General features: G+C 48.1%; 1 protein-coding gene across 1 annotated transcript in view; it reads left to right on the top strand.

Annotated features, from left to right (window-relative positions):
* LOC139536746 (peripheral-type benzodiazepine receptor-associated protein 1) overlaps positions 1 to 17,531 on the top strand; it is a 169,963-nt gene that overhangs the window by 90,823 nt on the left and 61,609 nt on the right. The gene's annotated exons all lie outside the window — the stretch shown is intronic.

Here is a 17,531-nt window from a genome sequence, read left to right on the forward strand (position 1 = left end):
TAGAAGTACCAGCTGTCCATCTAAGTGTCCATCTAAGTGCTATTTATCCCCAAACGCCACATTTTGCCTCCAGTTTTCCTCCGTCCAGATGTTGAGATTTTAAACCATCCAGCTGCTCTGGAATGAGTACAGCAAGCGCTGTAGCATTTCCCAAAAGGCAGTGCGGGGCAGTGATGTGACGCACTGTGTTTAGGGCCAAATTTGAGAAGCTAACTGACAGACACGGACCGGGTCATGTGTCTTCACTACAAGGGGTGAATGGGTGGTATGATGGGTCCTTAGTATTGTAGCTGGTACTGCTGCCCTGCAGTCAGGCAGGACGGTTAGGATTATGTGCTGTGGGTTTGCATTTGTTAATTTGGAATTTGGTTCGCTGGGGGTTTTCTTGGCTTAGTGTATGTTTACGTTGGCATTAGCTGCTGTTATATAATGGCTATGTGTGCTGTGCTGACTACAGTAATCTGCCTGACTGCCAGAGGACATAATGAGATGATGCTCTGTCTTGCATTTGGGCCAGATCAAGAGACACAAGTCACATGCTTCCGCGGCTCTCTCTGCAACACTGATGACTAAAGAGTTCTTCGAAATGATTATTTCCCTCACCTTCACTCCACTACACCTAGACGTAACACCAGTATACACTACGTCAGGAAATATTCACATTTTGGTTGCAGGCTCATTTAAGATACAAATTAATAAAATAAAAGTGAATTAAAAATAACTAAATCTTGGGCCTCCCGAGTGGCACAGCGGTCTAAGGAAATGCATCGCACTGCTGGAGGCGTTACTACAGACCCGGGGTCATTCCCGGGCTGTGCCGCGACCCAGCCCGGGATGACACACAATTGGCCCAGCGTCGTCCAGTTTAGGGGAGAGTTTTGCCGGGGGGGGGGGGCTTTACTTGGCTCATCGCACTCTAGCGACTCCTTGTGGCGGGCCGGGTGCCTGCAGGCTGACCCCGGTAGCCAGTCAAACGGGGTTTCCTCCAACACATTGATGCAGCTGGCTGATGGGTGTTAAGGAGCGCGGTAAGGCGGGTCATGTTTTGGAGGATGCATGACTCCACCTTCGCCTCGCCCGAGCCCGTTGGGGAGTTGGAGCAATGAGACATCAAAAAAGGGGGTAAAAATAATAATAATAAAAATTGTATTTAGAAATGTGCATTTTAAGGCATATATATATGTATGACAACCTAAAGTTTTTGAGTTAAAATTCACTTCTCTCTTTGCAGTTTAGATGAGAATTCTGGTTGTGGTAATCTGTAATTTGTGGGACACACACACACACACACACAGAATGACACACACACATGGATGCCACAGAAAGGGGCCATGTTGTATGGCTGTGCACTCTAATTCCCTCTCTAGCAACAGAATGGTACAGTCCAGTAATCCTCTCGCTGTTGCCGTGGTAGCGGTGAGAGGGTTTTGGATGGTAGGTAATGTTAAGACTCCAGCCGACTCTCCAACCAAAGACTTTCCTAGCTGCTTTGCCCTGCCTTGCCCTGTCTCACCCTGCTCTGGATAATTGGGGGCTGGGGATATCTTGACGTGTTGCCACAGATCACTGGACAGGGGTAGGTTGTATTTAGTGAGGGTGTGTTTTGGTGTGTTTAGGTCCCAGTGGCTCTGTGTGTGCGGTTAACCTTGTGCTATACCCCCTGTGGACTGTAGGACTGTGGCTAGGCTATACAGGACATTAATATAACCCTAACACTATGGACTGTAGGACCCTGGCTAGGCTATACAGGACATGAATATAACCCTAACACTATGGACTGTAGGACCCTGGCTAGGCTATACAGGACATTAATATAACCCTAACACTATGGACTGTAGGACGGTGGCTAGGCTATACAGGACATTAATATAACCCTAACACTATGGACTGTAGGACCCTGGCTAGGCTATACAGGACATTAATATAACCCTAACACTATGGACTGTAGGACGGTGGCTAGGCTATACAGGACATTAATATAACCCTAACACTATGGACTGTAGGACCCTGGCTAGGCTATACAGGACATTAATATAACCCTAACACTATGGACTGTATGACGGTGGCTAGGCTATACAGGACATTAATATAACCCTAACACTATGGACTGTAGGACCCTGGCTAGGCTATACATGACATTAATATAACCCTAACACTATGGACTGTGGGACGGTGGCTAGGCTATACAGGACATTAATATAACCCTAACACTATGGACTGTAGGACGGTGGCTAGGCTATACAGGACATTAATATAACCCTAACACTATGGACTGTATGACGGTGGCTAGGCTATACAGGACATTAATATAACCCTAACACTATGGACTGTAGGACCCTGGCTAGGCTATACATGACATTAATATAACCCTAACACTATGGACTGTGGGACGGTGGCTAGGCTATACAGGACATTAATATAACCCTAACACTATGGACTGTAGTTAGGTAAGGTTTAGGCTATTCAGATGTGTTGTTATTATTGAAATGAGCAAGTGAGAACATCATCAGAGGTAACAATGACCATAGACTGCTGCATCAGTCTGGCTGCTCTGACCATAGACTGCTGCAGCAGCATCAGTCTGGCTGCTCTGACCATAGACTGCTGCAGCAGCATCAGTCTGGCTGCTCTGACCATAGACTGCTGCAGCAGCATCAGTCTGGCTGCTCTGACCATAGACTGCTGCATCAGTCTGGCTGCTCTGACCATAGACTGCTGCAGCAGCATCAGTCTGGCTGCTCTGACCATAGACTGCTGCATCAGTCTGGCTGCTCTGACCATAGACTGCTGCATCAGTCTGGCTGCTCTGACCACAGACTGCTGCAGCAGCATCAGTCTGGCTGCTCTGACCATAGACTGCTGCAGCAGCATCAGTCTGGCTGCTCTGACCATAGACTGCTGCAGCAGCATCAGTTTGGCTGCTCTGACCATAGACTGCTGCAGCAGCATCAGTTTGGCTGCTCTGACCATAGACTGCTGCAGCAGCATCAGTTTGGCTGCTCTGACCACAGACTGCTGCAGCAGCATCAGTCTGGCTGTTCTGACCATAGACTGCTGCAGCAGCATCAGTCTGGCTGCTCTGTTGTAGTTATGTGTTCTCCATGTTATCATTGCATCATGAGTCCCAACTAATTGGATTTCTTCTGCCGATCTGAAATCGTTATTGCTTTTCAATATTCATTTCACTAAATCCAACATTTTAACTCCCACCCGGTTTACGGAGGTGCCATAACACTCGCCTGCAAGCTGAAGGGGCGTGAGCCGAGACCTACTAGTCGAGTCACGGTGACACCTGTCCCCAAAACCAATTTTGTAACTGTCGACTTAGTGACCGGAAGGCCAGGACTGGGGACATAGCAGCGTATTGTCTGTGACTTAGTGACCACCAGGACTGGGGACACAGCAGCGTATTGTCTGTGACTTAGTGACCACCAGGGACTGGGGACATAGCAGCATATTGTCTGTGACTTAGTGACCACCAGGACTGGGGACATAGCAGCATATTGTCTGTGACTTAGTCACCGCCAAGGACTGGGGACATGGCAGCATATTGTCTGTGACTTAGTGACCGCCAAGGACTGGAGACATAGCAGCATATTGTCTGTGACTTAGTGACCGCCAAGGACTGGGGACATAGCAGCATATTGTCTGTGACTTAGTGACCGCCAAGGACTGGGGACATAGCAGCATATTGTCTGTGACTTAGTGACCGCCAAGGACTGGGGACATAGCAGCATATTGTCTGTGACTTAGTCACCGCCAAGGACTGGGGACATAGCAGCATATTGTCTGTGACTTAGTGACCGCCAAGGACTGGAGACATAGCAGCATATTGTCTGTGACTTAGTGACCGCCAAGGACTGGGTACATAGCAGCATATTGTCTGTGACTTAGTGACCGCCAAGGACTGGGTACATAGCAGCGTATTGTCTGTGACTTAGTGACCGCCAAGGACTGGGGACATAGCAGCGTATTGTCTGTGACTTAGTGACCGCCAAGGACTGGGGACAGAGCAGCGTATTGTCTGTGACTTAGTGACCGCCAAGGACTGGGTACATAGCAGCGTATTGTCTGTGACTTAGTGACCGCCAAGGACTGGGGACATAGCAGCGTATTGTCTGTGACTTAGTGACCGCCAAGGACTGGGTACATAGCAGCATATTGTCTGTGACTAGTGACCGCCAAGGACTGGGTACATAGCAGCATATTGTCTGTGACTTAGTGACCACCAGGACTGGGGACATAGCAGCGTATTGTCTGTGACTTAGTGACCACCAGGACTGGAGACATAGCAGCATATTGTCTGTGACTTAGTGACCGCCAAGGACTGGGTACATAGCAGCATATTGTCTGTGACTTAGTGACCGCCAAGGACTGGGTACATAGCAGCATATTGTCTGTGACTTAGTGACCGCCAAGGACTGGGTACATAGCAGCATATTGTCTGTGACTTAGTGACCACCAGGACTGGGGACATAGCAGCATATTGTCTGTGACTTAATGACCGCCAGGACTGGGGACATAGCAGCATATTGTCTGTGACTTAGTGACCGCCAAGGACTGGGTACATAGCAGCATATTGTCTGTGACTTAGTGACTGCCAGGCCAGAACTGGAGACGTAGCAGCATATTGTCTGTGACTTAGTGACTGCCAGGCCAGAACTGGGGACATAGCAGCATATTGTCTGTGACTTAGTGACCGCCAAGGACTGGGGACATAGCAGCATATTGGCTGTGACTTAGTGACCGCCAAGGACTGGGGACATAGCAGCATATTGTCTGTGACTTAGTGACTGCCAGGCCAGAACTGGAGACGTAGCAGCATATTGTCTGTGACTTAGTGACCACCAGGACTGGGGACATAGCAGCATATTGTCTGTGACTTAGTGACCACCAGGACTGGGGACATAGCAGCATATTGTCTGTGACTTAGTGACCACCAGGACTGGGGACATAGCAGCATATTGTCTGTGACTTGGTGACCACCAGGACTGGGGACATAGCAGCATATTGTCTGTGACTTAGTGACCACCAGGACTGGGGACATAGCAGCATATTGTCTGTGACTTAGTGACCGCCAAGGACTGGGGACATAGCAGCGTATTGTCTGTGACTTAGTGACCGCCAGGACTGGGGACATAGCAGCATATTGTCTGTGACTTAGTGACCGCCAGGAATGGGGACATAGCAGCATATTGTCTGTGACTTAGTGACCGCCAAGGACTGGGGACATAGCAGCATATTGTCTGTGACTTGGTGACCACCAGGACTGGGGACATAGCAGCATATTGTCTGTGACTTAGTGACCACCAGGACTGGGGACATAGCAGCATATTGTCTGTGACTTAGTGACCGCCAAGGACTGGGGACATAGCAGCGTATTGTCTGTGACTTAGTGACCGCCAGGACTGGGGACATAGCAGCATATTGTCTGTGACTTAGTGACCGCCAGGAATGGGGACATAGCAGCATATTGTCTGTGACTTAGTGACCGCCAAGGACTGGGGACATAGCAGCATATTGTCTGTGACTTAATGACCGCCAGGACTGGGGACATAGCAGCATATTGTCTGTGACTTAGTGACCGCCAAGGACTGGGTACATAGCAGCATATTGTCTGTGACTTAGTGACCGCCAAGGACTGGGGACATAGCAGCATATTGTCTGTGACTTAGTTACAGCCAGGACTGGGGACATAGCAGCATATTGTCTGTGACTTAGTGACCGCCAAGGACTGGGGACATAGCAGCGTGATGATAGCAGTATAGCATCGATGATGCTATGTAATTGTATTAAAACTGAAAACCAAACCAGTAACCAGGCCAATCCATTAAGGTGCTTTTAAAAGAAGTAGATCCAGTTAGTAGTTTCAGTAGTCCACCACAGGGATTACACCCATGTGCTTAAGGCTTCCTATCCAGGCCCGGGGCTCCACTGACTGAATGGGATGTGACACTGCTGCAGTAAGCACGGACCTATAGTACCTAAACCCATGGTATGTGTAGGGTATGTGCTTGAGGAAGCATGGACCTGGCCTAGTCTATAGGGTCTACACCTATAGAATGTGTAGGGTCCTTGAGGAAGCATGGACCTGGCCTAGTATATAGGGTCTACGCCTATAGAATGTGTAGGGTGCTTGAGGAAGCATGAACCTGGCCTAGTGTATAGGGTCTACGCCTATAGAATGTGTAGGGTGCTTGAGGAAGCATGAACCTGGCCTAGTCTATAGGGTCTACCCCTATAGAATGTGTAGGGTGCTTGAGTAAGCATGAACCTGGCCTAGTGTATAGGGTCTACGCCTATAGAATGTGTAGGGTCCTTGAGGAAGCATGGACCTGGCCTAGTGTATAGGGTCTACACCTATAGAATGTGTAGGGTGCTTGAGGAAGCATGGACCTGGCCTAGTCTATAGGGTCTACACCTATAGAATGTGTACGGTGCTTGAGGAAGCATGAACCTGGCCTAGTGTATAGGGTCTACGCCTATAGAATGTGTAGGGTGCTTGAGGAAGCATGAACCTGGCCTAGTCTATAGGGTCTACCCCTATAGAATGTGTAGGGTGCTTGAGGAAGCATGGACCTGGCCTAGTCTATAGGGTCTACACCTATAGAATGTGTAGGGTCCTTGAGGAAGCATGGACCTGGCCTAGTCTATAGGGTCTACACCTATAGAATGTGTAGGGTCCTTGAGGAAGCATGGACCTGGCCTAGTCTATAGGGTCTACACCTATAGAATGTGTAGGGTGCTTGAGGAAGCATGGACCTGGCCTAGTCTATAGGGTCTACCCCTATAGAATGTGTAGGGTGCTTGAGGAAGCATGAACCTGGCCTAGTGTATAGGGTCTACGCCTATAGAATGTGTAGGGTGCTTGAGGAAGCATGAACCTGGCCTAGTCTATAGGGTCTACCCCTATAGAATGTGTAGGGTGCTTGAGGAAGCATGAACCTGGCCTAGTGTATAGGGTCTACGCCTATAGAATGTGTAGGGTCCTTGAGGAAGCATGGACCTGACCTAGTCTATAGGGTCTACACCTATAGAATGTGTACGGTGCTTGAGGAAGCATGGACCTGGCCTAGTGTATAAGGTCTACACCTATAGAATGTGTAGGGTGCTTGAGGAAGCATGGACCTGGCCTAGTCTATAGGGTCTCCACCTATAGAATGTGTAGGGTCCTTGAGGAAGCATGGACCCGGCTTTGTGTGTCGGGTCTACACCTATAGAATGTGTAGGGTGCTTGAGGAAGCATGGACCTGGCCTTGTGTATAGGGTCTACGCCTATAGAATGTGTAGGGTGCTTGAGGAAGCATGGACCTGGCCTAGTCTATAGGGTCTACCCCTATAGAATGTGTAGGGTGCTTGAGGAAGCATGGACCTGGCCTTGTGTAAATGATGGGTACATGTGCTATAGTAAGCATGAGCCGTGCTTTGGCTATAGGCCAGTGCGCTTTAGTAAGTTGTAGTCAAGGTATAAATCAGGCTTTGTGTGTCGTGTTTACACCCTCTGTTTAGCTATGGGACAGGCCGTGTGTTGCATTGTCCAAGTCGCATGTGTGTTGGCCTAGTTCCCATCATGCTTTAGGCAGCATGGACCCAGGCTAGAAGGTAGGTTATATTGTGTGTTGGCCTAGTTCCCATCATGCTTTAGGCAGCATGGACCCAGGCTAGAAGGTAGGTTATATTGTGTGTTGGCCTAGTTCCCATCATGCTTTAGGCAGCATGGACCCAGGCTAGAAGGTAGGTTATATTGTGTGTTGGCCTAGTTCCCATCATGCTTTAGGCAGCATGGACCCAGGCTACAAGGTAGGTTATATTGTGTGTTGGCCTAGTTCCCATCATGCTTTAGGCAGCATGGACCCAGGCTAGAAGGTAGGTTATATTGTGTGTTGGCCTAGTTCCCATCATGCTTTAGGCAGCATGGACCCAGGCTACAAGGTAGGTTATATTGTGTGTTGGTCTAGTTCCCATCATGCTTTAGGCAGCATGGACCCAGGCTAGAAGGTAGGTTATATTGTGTGTTGGTCTAGTTCCCATCATGCTTTAGGCAGCATGGACCCAGGCTAGAAGGTAGGTTATATTGTGTGTTGGTCTAGTTCCCATCATGCTTTAGGCAGCATGGACCCAGGCTAGAAGGTAGGCTATATTGTTTAGTTGCGCAGTAGCTATGAACTAGGTATTTTGTTCAGTTTACTTGTTTTTTAGTTAATAAACTAAGACCAACTCAATATTAGGAAGACGTTCCTAATGTTTGTTATACTCAGTGTATGGTTCTATATGGTTTGAGCAAGCACAGTATGGTTCGGTGTGGTTCGGTGTGGTTCGCTATGGTTCAGTATGGTTCGGTGTGGTTCAGTGTGGTTCAGTATGGTTCAGTATGGTTCAGTATAGTATGGTTCGGTGTGGTTCGGTGTGGTTCAGTGTGGTATGGTTCAGTGTGGTATAGTATGGTTCAGTGTGGTTCAGTATGGTTCAGTATAGTATGGTTCGGTATGGTTCAGTATGGTTCGGTGTGGTTCAGTATAGTATGGTTCGGTGTGGTTCGGTGTGGTTCGGTGTGGTTCGGTGTGGTTCAGTATAGTGTGGTTCGGTGTGGTTCGGTGTGGTTCAGTGTGGTTCAGTATAGTGTGGTTCAGTATAGTGTGGTTCAGTATAGTTCGGTGTGGTTCGGTGTGGTTCGGTGTGGTTCGGTGTGGTTCAGTATAGTGTGGTTCGGTGTGGTTCGGTGTGGTGCGGTGTGGTGCGGTGTGGTGCGGTGTGGTTCGGTGTGGTATGGTTCGGGTCAACACGATAGTGTGAAAAGGCCAGAGTGTGTGAGAGTTCCAGAGAGGTCCAAGAAACGTCTCCATGTCTTTGCACCAAATCTGTATATTCCAATAAAGACAATTTGCTTTCGCCTAAAAAATGAGGGTGAGGTGTAAGGGATGTGATGATGAGTACACGTTGCTGTGCCCTGGCTGTGACAGTGATAGGTCATTGGAGCAGGTGACACAGGGCCACCCTCAGATCACCTGGCTGGGCTCTCAGTGATAGGTCATTAGAGCAGGTGACACAGGACCACCCTCAGGTCACCTGGCTGGGCTGTCAGTGTTAGGTCATTAGAGCAGGTGACACAGGGCCACCCTCAGATCACCTGGCTGGGCTCTCAGTGTTAGGTCATTAGAGCAGGTGACACAGGGCCACCCTCAGATCACCTGGCTGGGCTGTCAGTGATAGGTCATTGTCAGCATGGGGCGCTGCTGAAAACACAAAAACAAAAACTCAGTACAGGATTACACACAGCAAGACATTTGGCTGCCTAAATAGAGCCATGCAACATTGACTCTTCACAGTACAAAATACTATGTATTACTATGTACTTTTCAACTACAAAATAGTCCACATATTTGACTGTTCTGTTACAAAATGTGACTAATTTGATGAATAAATTAGGTTCATTGGGTCTATTTTGTCTCTCTGTCTTCCCCTCAGATGCTCTCTGACCCGTATGACACACACTGCCTGATAACTCTGATAATCTGTGGCTCTGATCTCTGAATCTCGGCGTTGTGGGCAAACACTCAAAATCCCTCCTTTATACATGCCTATCTGAACTCAGGGGACCGGCCTGCTATCACTGCCGCACTGACCTGCAACAATGGACTGGGCTTAGGTGAACAGACAGACAGTTTTCTAACGTTCTATTCTAGTAGGTATTCTTCTCCAGTCCTGATGTTCCTTGAAAGGATTTCAACTCGTAGTAACCCTAATAATGAGGGATATGAGCCCAAATATAGTTATTTTTCCCTGCCTGATGTATTGTGTGGTCTCATAACAAATGGCTAGCAGCACCGAGCGGTCTCTTCAAGGAGATCTGAGCAGTCACTTCTGAGAGAGTTTCTTCTTCACATTGCACCGGCTGGTCCTTAGTTTGATCCTGTTCAGGCACGTGCACAGATAGGAGTCCTACATTTGTTTTAGCTACGTAACTACCAGATTTACATCAATTATACACATCAATGATCAGCTGATAGCCTACTCTCTTTTCCCCATGTCAATCATTTCTTTAGGAGGCACTGTAACTAGCTTGCTTACAATTTGTGATGAATGAGGGTGTTGCAGAAATAAATAGTAAATAACAAAGAGGAGTATTTTTTCAGCTTGATCACCTGCCCCTGATCTTGTTACTGAGACGTGGCCTCGGCTGCCCTAGCCTAGCTACAGCAGTAGATAAGTAGATACAATTAGACACCTGATTCCTGACTCTTAACCCGCTGAAGCCAGGGTGACAAGGATATGACACTAATGTCCTCCAGCTCCAAATCCACTCCCCCCATGTCCTCCAGATCCACTCCCCCATGTCCTCCAGATCCACTCCCCCATGTCCTCCAGATCCACTCCCCCATGTCCTCCAGAACCACTCCCCCCTTGTCCTCCAGATCCACTCCCCCCATGTCCTCCAGAACCATCCTCCCCCCATGTCCTCCAGAACCACTCCCCCCTTGTCCTCCAGATCCACTCCCCCCATGTCCTCCAGATCCACTCCCCCATGTCCTCCAGAACCACTCCCCATGTCCTCCAGATCCACTCCCCCCATGTCCTCCAGATCCACTCCCCCATGTCCTCCAGATCCACTCCCCCATGTCCACCAGATCCACTCCCCCATGTCCACCAGATCCACTCCCCCATGTCCTCCAGATCCACTCCCCCATGTCCTCCAGATCCACTCCCCCATGTCCTCCAGAACCATCTCCCCCCATGTCCTCCAGATCCACTCCCCCATGTCCTCCAGATCCACTCCCCCATGTCCTCCAGATCCACTCCCCCATGTCCTCCAGATCCACTCCCCATGTCCTCCAGATCCACTCCCCCATGTCCTCCAGAACCACTCCCCATGTCCTCCAGAACCATCTCCCCCCATGTCCTCCAGAACCATCTCCCCCCATGTCCTCCAGAACCATCTCCCCCCATGTCCTCCAGAACCATCTCCCCCCATGTCCTCCAGAACCATCTCCCCCCATGTCCTCCAGAACCATCTCCCCCCATGTCCTCCAGAACCATCTCCCCCCATGTCCTCCAGAACCATCTCCCCCCATGTCCTCCAGATCCACTCCCCCATGTCCTCCAGATCCACTCCCCCCATGTCCTCCAGAACCACTCCCCATGTCCTCCAGATCCACTCCCCCATGTCCTCCAGAACCATCTCCCCCCATGTCCTCCAGATCCACTCCCCCATGTCCTCCAGATCCACTCCCCCCATGTCCTCCAGATCCACTCCCCCATGTCCTCCAGATCCACTCCCCCATGTCCTCCAGAACCACTCCCCATGTCCTCCAGATCCACTCCCCCATGTCCTCCAGATCCACTCCCCCATGTCCTCCAGAACCACTCCCCATGTCCTCCAGATCCACTCCCCCATGTCCTCCAGAACCACTCCCCATGTCCTCCAGATCCACTCCCCCATGTCCTCCAGATCCACTCCCCCATGTCCTCCAGAACCACTCCCCCATGTCCTCCAGAACCACTCCCCATGTCCTCCAGAACCACTCCCCATGTCCTCCAGATCCACTCCCCCCATGTCCTCCAGATCCACTCCCCCCATGTCCTCCAGATCCACTCCCCCCATGTCCTCCAGATCCACTCCCCCCATGTCCTCCAGAACCATCTCCCCCCATGTCCTCCAGAACCATCTCCCCCCATGTCCTCCAGAACCATCTCCCCCCATGTCCTCCAGAACCATCTCCCCCCATGTCCTCCAGATCCATCTCCCCCCATGTCCTCCAGATCCACTCCTCCATGTCCTCCAGATCCACTCCCCCCATGTCCTCCAGAACCATCTCCCCCCATGTCCTCCAGAACCATCTCCCCCCATGTCCTCCAGATCCACTCCCCCATGTCCTCCAGATCCACTCCCCCATGTCCTCCAGATCCACTCCCCCATGTCCTCCAGATCCACTCCCCCCATGTCCTCCAGAACCATCTCCCCCCATGTCCTCCAGAACCATCTCCCCCCATGTCCTCCAGATCCACTCCCCCATGTCCTCCAGAACCATCTCCCCCCCATATCCTCCAGATCCACTCCCCCCATGTCCTCCAGATCCACTCCCCCATGTCCTCCAGATCCACTCCCCCATGTCCTCCAGATCCACTCCCCCCATGTCCTCCAGAACCATCTCCCCCCATGTCCTCCAGAACCATCTCCCCCCATGTCCTCCAGAACCATCTCCCCCCATGTCCTCCAGATCCACTCCCCCATGTCCTCCAGAACCATCTCCCCCCATGTCCTCCAGAACCATCTCCCCCCCATGTCCTCCAGATCCACTCCCCCATGTCCTCCAGATCCACTCCCCCATGTCCTCCAGATCCACTCCCCCCATGTCCTCCAGAACCACTCCCCCATGTCCTCCAGATCCACTCCCCCCATGTCCTCCAGAACCATCTCCCCCCATGTCCTCCAGATCCACTCCCCCATGTCCTCCAGATCCACTCCCCCCATGTCCTCCAGAACCATCTCCCCCCATGTCCTCCAGAACCACTCCCCCATGTCCTCCAGAACCACTCCCCCCACACTAAGTGCCCCAACCACAGCCCTGTCGTGACTTTAACATTAATCTGAAGACTGTTATTTATCTAATTAAGTAACTATGTTTTATTTTTACCCGATTAAATTAATCGTGTAACAATTAACTCATTAGGCTCTGGGGCACCACGAGGGCGGTTCTTTAAAGAGTTACCATCTCCCTAATGAAACTCTAAAAGGTGTTTACCTATCACATCTATAAACAGTCAACTTATTAATCATAACCTTGTATCATATTATCATTCTGAACAGCCGTAACCTCCTTGCATCTGCAAAAACCCAGCCTTACTTACGATTCAGTACTACCCAAATTGGTTTAATTATTTATTTACAAGCTAATTAAATGGGAACACAGGATAAACACACACACTCTGCACCGGTTATTGACGTCCCTAGTGGAATGACAACAACATTGCTGTTTGTTAAAGAAGAGATGGAGAGGGACAGAGACACTTAGCATTGGTACATTCAGAAACTACTCCCACCTTCATTAACCATATACTTTGCACACGAACCGCTGCCCGCTTTGAGAAAGAAATCATCAATGTATTTACGTGAAATACCTGGGTTCGCCGGGAATCTCTCGGTGAACAGGGCAGCCTTGAAAAGGGGGTTGGGCCTTTTCGGGGAAAGCTTGTAAGGATTTGATTGTCCGAAATGGTTCCAACAACTCTTCTACTGTTGTCCTTCGTCGTAGTTGTCCGGTATCCGGAGACTTGTCATGTGGTCCTGAACAGAACTACAGAGTTGATTTTCCTTCCATTCGCTCTTGAAGATGCTTCTTTGAAGATAGACTAGCCAGCCGTGTCGATGGTTCCCCAGTGGTGAGAGTAGCTTAATACGGTGGTTTGAGCAGAGTAACAGGATGGTCCTACTTAAATTCGCCTTCGAAGATACTTTACTTAGAAAAGCTAATCAGCCGTACAAGTGATTGTCCGGGAGGTGAGTTTATCGTCTCCACCTCGTGTTGAGATTCAAAGTTCAAACCACTTTTAACGTGCAGCTGCATGTTTTTCTGGTCTAATGTGTATTTTTCTTTACACATCATTATACAGTTTGCTCAAAATGGGCGATTCCGGCATGCTGGTACGCTCCCTAACCTCACTCCGGGCAATAATTACTCACTGTGCAAAGTTCTCTTATAGCTTCTCAAATCACCTCCCTCTCTTAACAAAAACACTTTCATAATTTTTCATATTACATGCACAACGCAGAGTATGGAAACTTCATATATGTAGTGGGTATACTTCCCAAATTACAGTATTTCCTTTATAATATTTTTAATGACAAAATAACAAACAAAATTACATTAGTGTTCTATAGATTGACCATTCCCCATGTTCTATGTTATAAATATTGTTCCGGTATTCATTTGTGAACGTGTTAGAGTTTCAGCGGGATAAAGTCTGTTGAAACAAAGCACATTTCTTTGGTGAATCTTGAGAGCTCAAGGCTGAAACTTCTCCTTTGATTTACAACAGGATGTGAGTTGTTAACCCCCACTAGTTCTTTCCTTCCCCCTCTATTGGTGAGAGGGGGTCTGATTGAAGTTATTCATTGCACACCTGATCTGACCTATTTGGATTCTCGTGGACAGTCATGACAGCCCTCTGCTGGACTTCAGATTATGAATGTTGATACTGATTCAGTTTTGCCTCGTCGGGGTGCGTTGTGTCGTTAGGGGCGTTGTTAGGGTGCGTCGTTAGGGTGCGTCAGGGTGCGTCGTTAGGGTGCGTCAGGGTGCTTCCTGTCGTTAGGGTGCGTTGTTAGGGTGCGTCAGGGTGCGTCGTTAGGGTGCGTCAGGGTGCGTCGTTAGGGTGCGTCAGGGTGCGTCGTTAGGGTTCGTCAGGGTGCTTCCTGTCGTTAGGGTGCGTTGTTAGGGTGCGTCAGGGTGCGTCGTTAGGGTGCGTCAGGGTGCGTCGTTAGGGTCCGTCAGGGTGCGTCAGGGTGCGTCAGGGTGCGTCAGGGTGCGTCAGGGTGCGTCAGGGTGCGTCGTTAGGGTGCGTCGTTAGGGTGCGTCGTTAGGGTGCGTCGTTAGGGTGCGTCGTTAGGGTGCGTCAGGGTGCTTCCTGTCGTTAGGGTGCGTTGTTAGGGTGCGTCGTTAGGGTGCGTCGTTAGGGTGCGTCGTTAGGGTGCGTCGTTAGGGTGCGTCGTTAGGGTGCGTCAGGGTGCTTCCTGTCGTTAGGGTGCGTCGTTAGGGTGCGTCAGGATACCTGATACTAGATCAGCACTCTGAGATGTTTGGTAAATACGGGTTCACAAGGACTCTCTCAATCCTAACTCTAAGAATGTTATTGAGTGTATTATAATCTTAAAGGAATATTCATTCAAACAGAGGGAGTCTCCTTTCTAAAGAATCATTAAGATTTACATCCAGTTTGAGGGGGTAGGTATCTCTCCTCTCTTTCTCTCCCTCTGCTGTATGTGAGTCACGTTTCCAGCTGGAGGGATTCTCCGTGGATTAGATGACTGTGTACAGAAGTCAGGCCACAAGGAAGGAAGGCTAGAGGAGAGCTGGATTATAATCCCAGTCGGTCTATCTGTCAATTGGTTGGGGCTGGGAGTAAGGTTGATATTACAGTAGACATCAGTCAGGTTGATATTACAGTAGACATCAGTCAGGTTGATATTACTGTAGACATCAGTCAGGTTGATATTACTGTAGACATCAGTCAGGTTGATATTACTGTAGACATCAGTCAGGTTGATATTACAGTAGACATCAGTCGGGTTGATATTACAGTAGACATCAGTCGGGTTGATATTACTGTAGACATCCATCAGGTTGATATTACTGTAGACATCCATCAGGTTGATATTACAGTAGACATCAGTCAGGTTGATATTACTGTAGACATCCATCAGGTTGATATTACTGTAGACATCAGTCAGGTTGATATTACAGTAGACATCCATCAGGTTGATATTACAGTAGACATCCATCAGGTTGATATTACAGTAGACATCAGTCAGGTTGATATTACAGTAGACATCAGTCAGGTTGATATTACAGTAGACATCAGTCAGGTTGATATTACAGTAGACATCAGTCAGGTTGATATTACAGTAGACATCAGTCAGGTTGGTATTACAGTAGACATCAGTCAGGTTGATATTACTGTAGACATCAGTCAGGTTGATATTACTGTAGACATCAGTCAGGTTGATATTACTGTAGACATCAGTCAGGTTGGTATTACTGTAGACATCAGTCAGGTTGGTATTACTGTAGACATCAGTCAGGTTGGTATTACTGTAGACATCAGTCAGGTTGGTATTACAGTAGACATCAGTCAGGTTGATATTACAGTAGACATCAGTCAGGTTGATATTACAGTAGACATCAGTCAGGTTGATATTACAGTAGACATCAGTCAGGTTGATATTACAGTAGACATCAGTCAGGTTGATATTACAGTAGACATCAGTCAGGTTGATATTACAGTAGACATCAGTCAGGTTGATATTACAGTAGACATCAGTCGGGTTGATATTACAGTAGACATCAGTCGGGTTGATATTACTGTAGACATCCATCGGGTTGATATTACAGTAGACATCAGTCAGGTTGATATTACTGTAGACATCCATCAGGTTGATATTACTGTAGACATCAGTCAGGTTGATATTACAGTAGACATCCATCAGGTTGATATTACAGTAGACATCCATCAGGTTGATATTACAGTAGACATCAGTCAGGTTGATATTACAGTAGACATCAGTCAGGTTGATATTACAGTAGACATCAGTCAGGTTGATATTACAGTAGACATCAGTCAGGTTGATATTACAGTAGACATCAGTCAGGTTGGTATTACAGTAGACATCAGTCAGGTTGATATTACTGTAGACATCAGTCAGGTTGGTATTACTGTAGACATCAGTCAGGTTGATATTACTGTAGACATCAGTCAGGTTGGTATTACTGTAGACATCAGTCAGGTTGGTATTACTGTAGACATCAGTCAGGTTGGTATTACTGTAGACATCAGTCAGGTTGGTATTACAGTAGACATCAGTCAGGTTGATATTACAGTAGACATCAGTCAGGTTGATATTACAGTAGACATCAGTCAGGTTGATATTACAGTAGACATCAGTCAGGTTGATATTACAGTAGACATCAGTCAGGTTGATATTACAGTAGACATCAGTCAGGTTGATATTACAGTAGACATCAGTCAGGTTGGTATTACTGTAGACATCAGTCAGGTTGATATTACAGTAGACATCACAGTAGACATCAGTCAGGTTGGTATTACTGTAGACATCAGTCAGGTTGGTATTACTGTAGACATCAGTCAGGTTGATATTACAGTAGACATCAGTCAGGTTGATATTACAGTAGACATCAGTCAGGTTGATATTACAGTAGACATCCGTCAGGTTGATATTACAGTAGACATCAGTCAGGTTGATATTACAGTAGACATCAGTCAGGTTGATATTACAGTAGACATCAGTCAGGTTGATATTACAGTAGACATCAGTCAGGTTGGTATTACAGTAGACATCAGTCAGGTTGATATTACAGTAGACATCAGTCAGGTTGGTATTACAGTAGACATCAGTCAGGTTGGTATTACAGTAGACATCAGTCAGGTTGGTATTACAGTAGACATCAGTCAGGTTGATATTACAGTAGACATCAGTCAGGTTGATATTACAGTAGACATCAGTCAGGTTGGTATTACAGTAGACATCAGTCAGGTTGGTATTACAGTAGACATCAGTCAGGTTGGTATTACAGTAGACATCAGTCAGGTTGATATTACAGTAGACATCAGTCAGGTTGATATTACTGTAGACATCAGTCAGGTTGATATTACAGTAGACATCAGTCAGGTTGATATTACAGTAGACATCAGTCAGGTTGATATTACAGTAGACATCAGTCAGGTTGATATTACAGTAGACATCAGTCAGGTTGGTATTACAGTAGACATCAGTCAGGTTGATATTACAGGACACTATG

Source organism: Salvelinus alpinus, chromosome 13, assembly GCF_045679555.1.
Source record: "Salvelinus alpinus chromosome 13, SLU_Salpinus.1, whole genome shotgun sequence".
NCBI classification, from domain to species: Eukaryota; Metazoa; Chordata; class Actinopteri; order Salmoniformes; family Salmonidae; genus Salvelinus; species Salvelinus alpinus.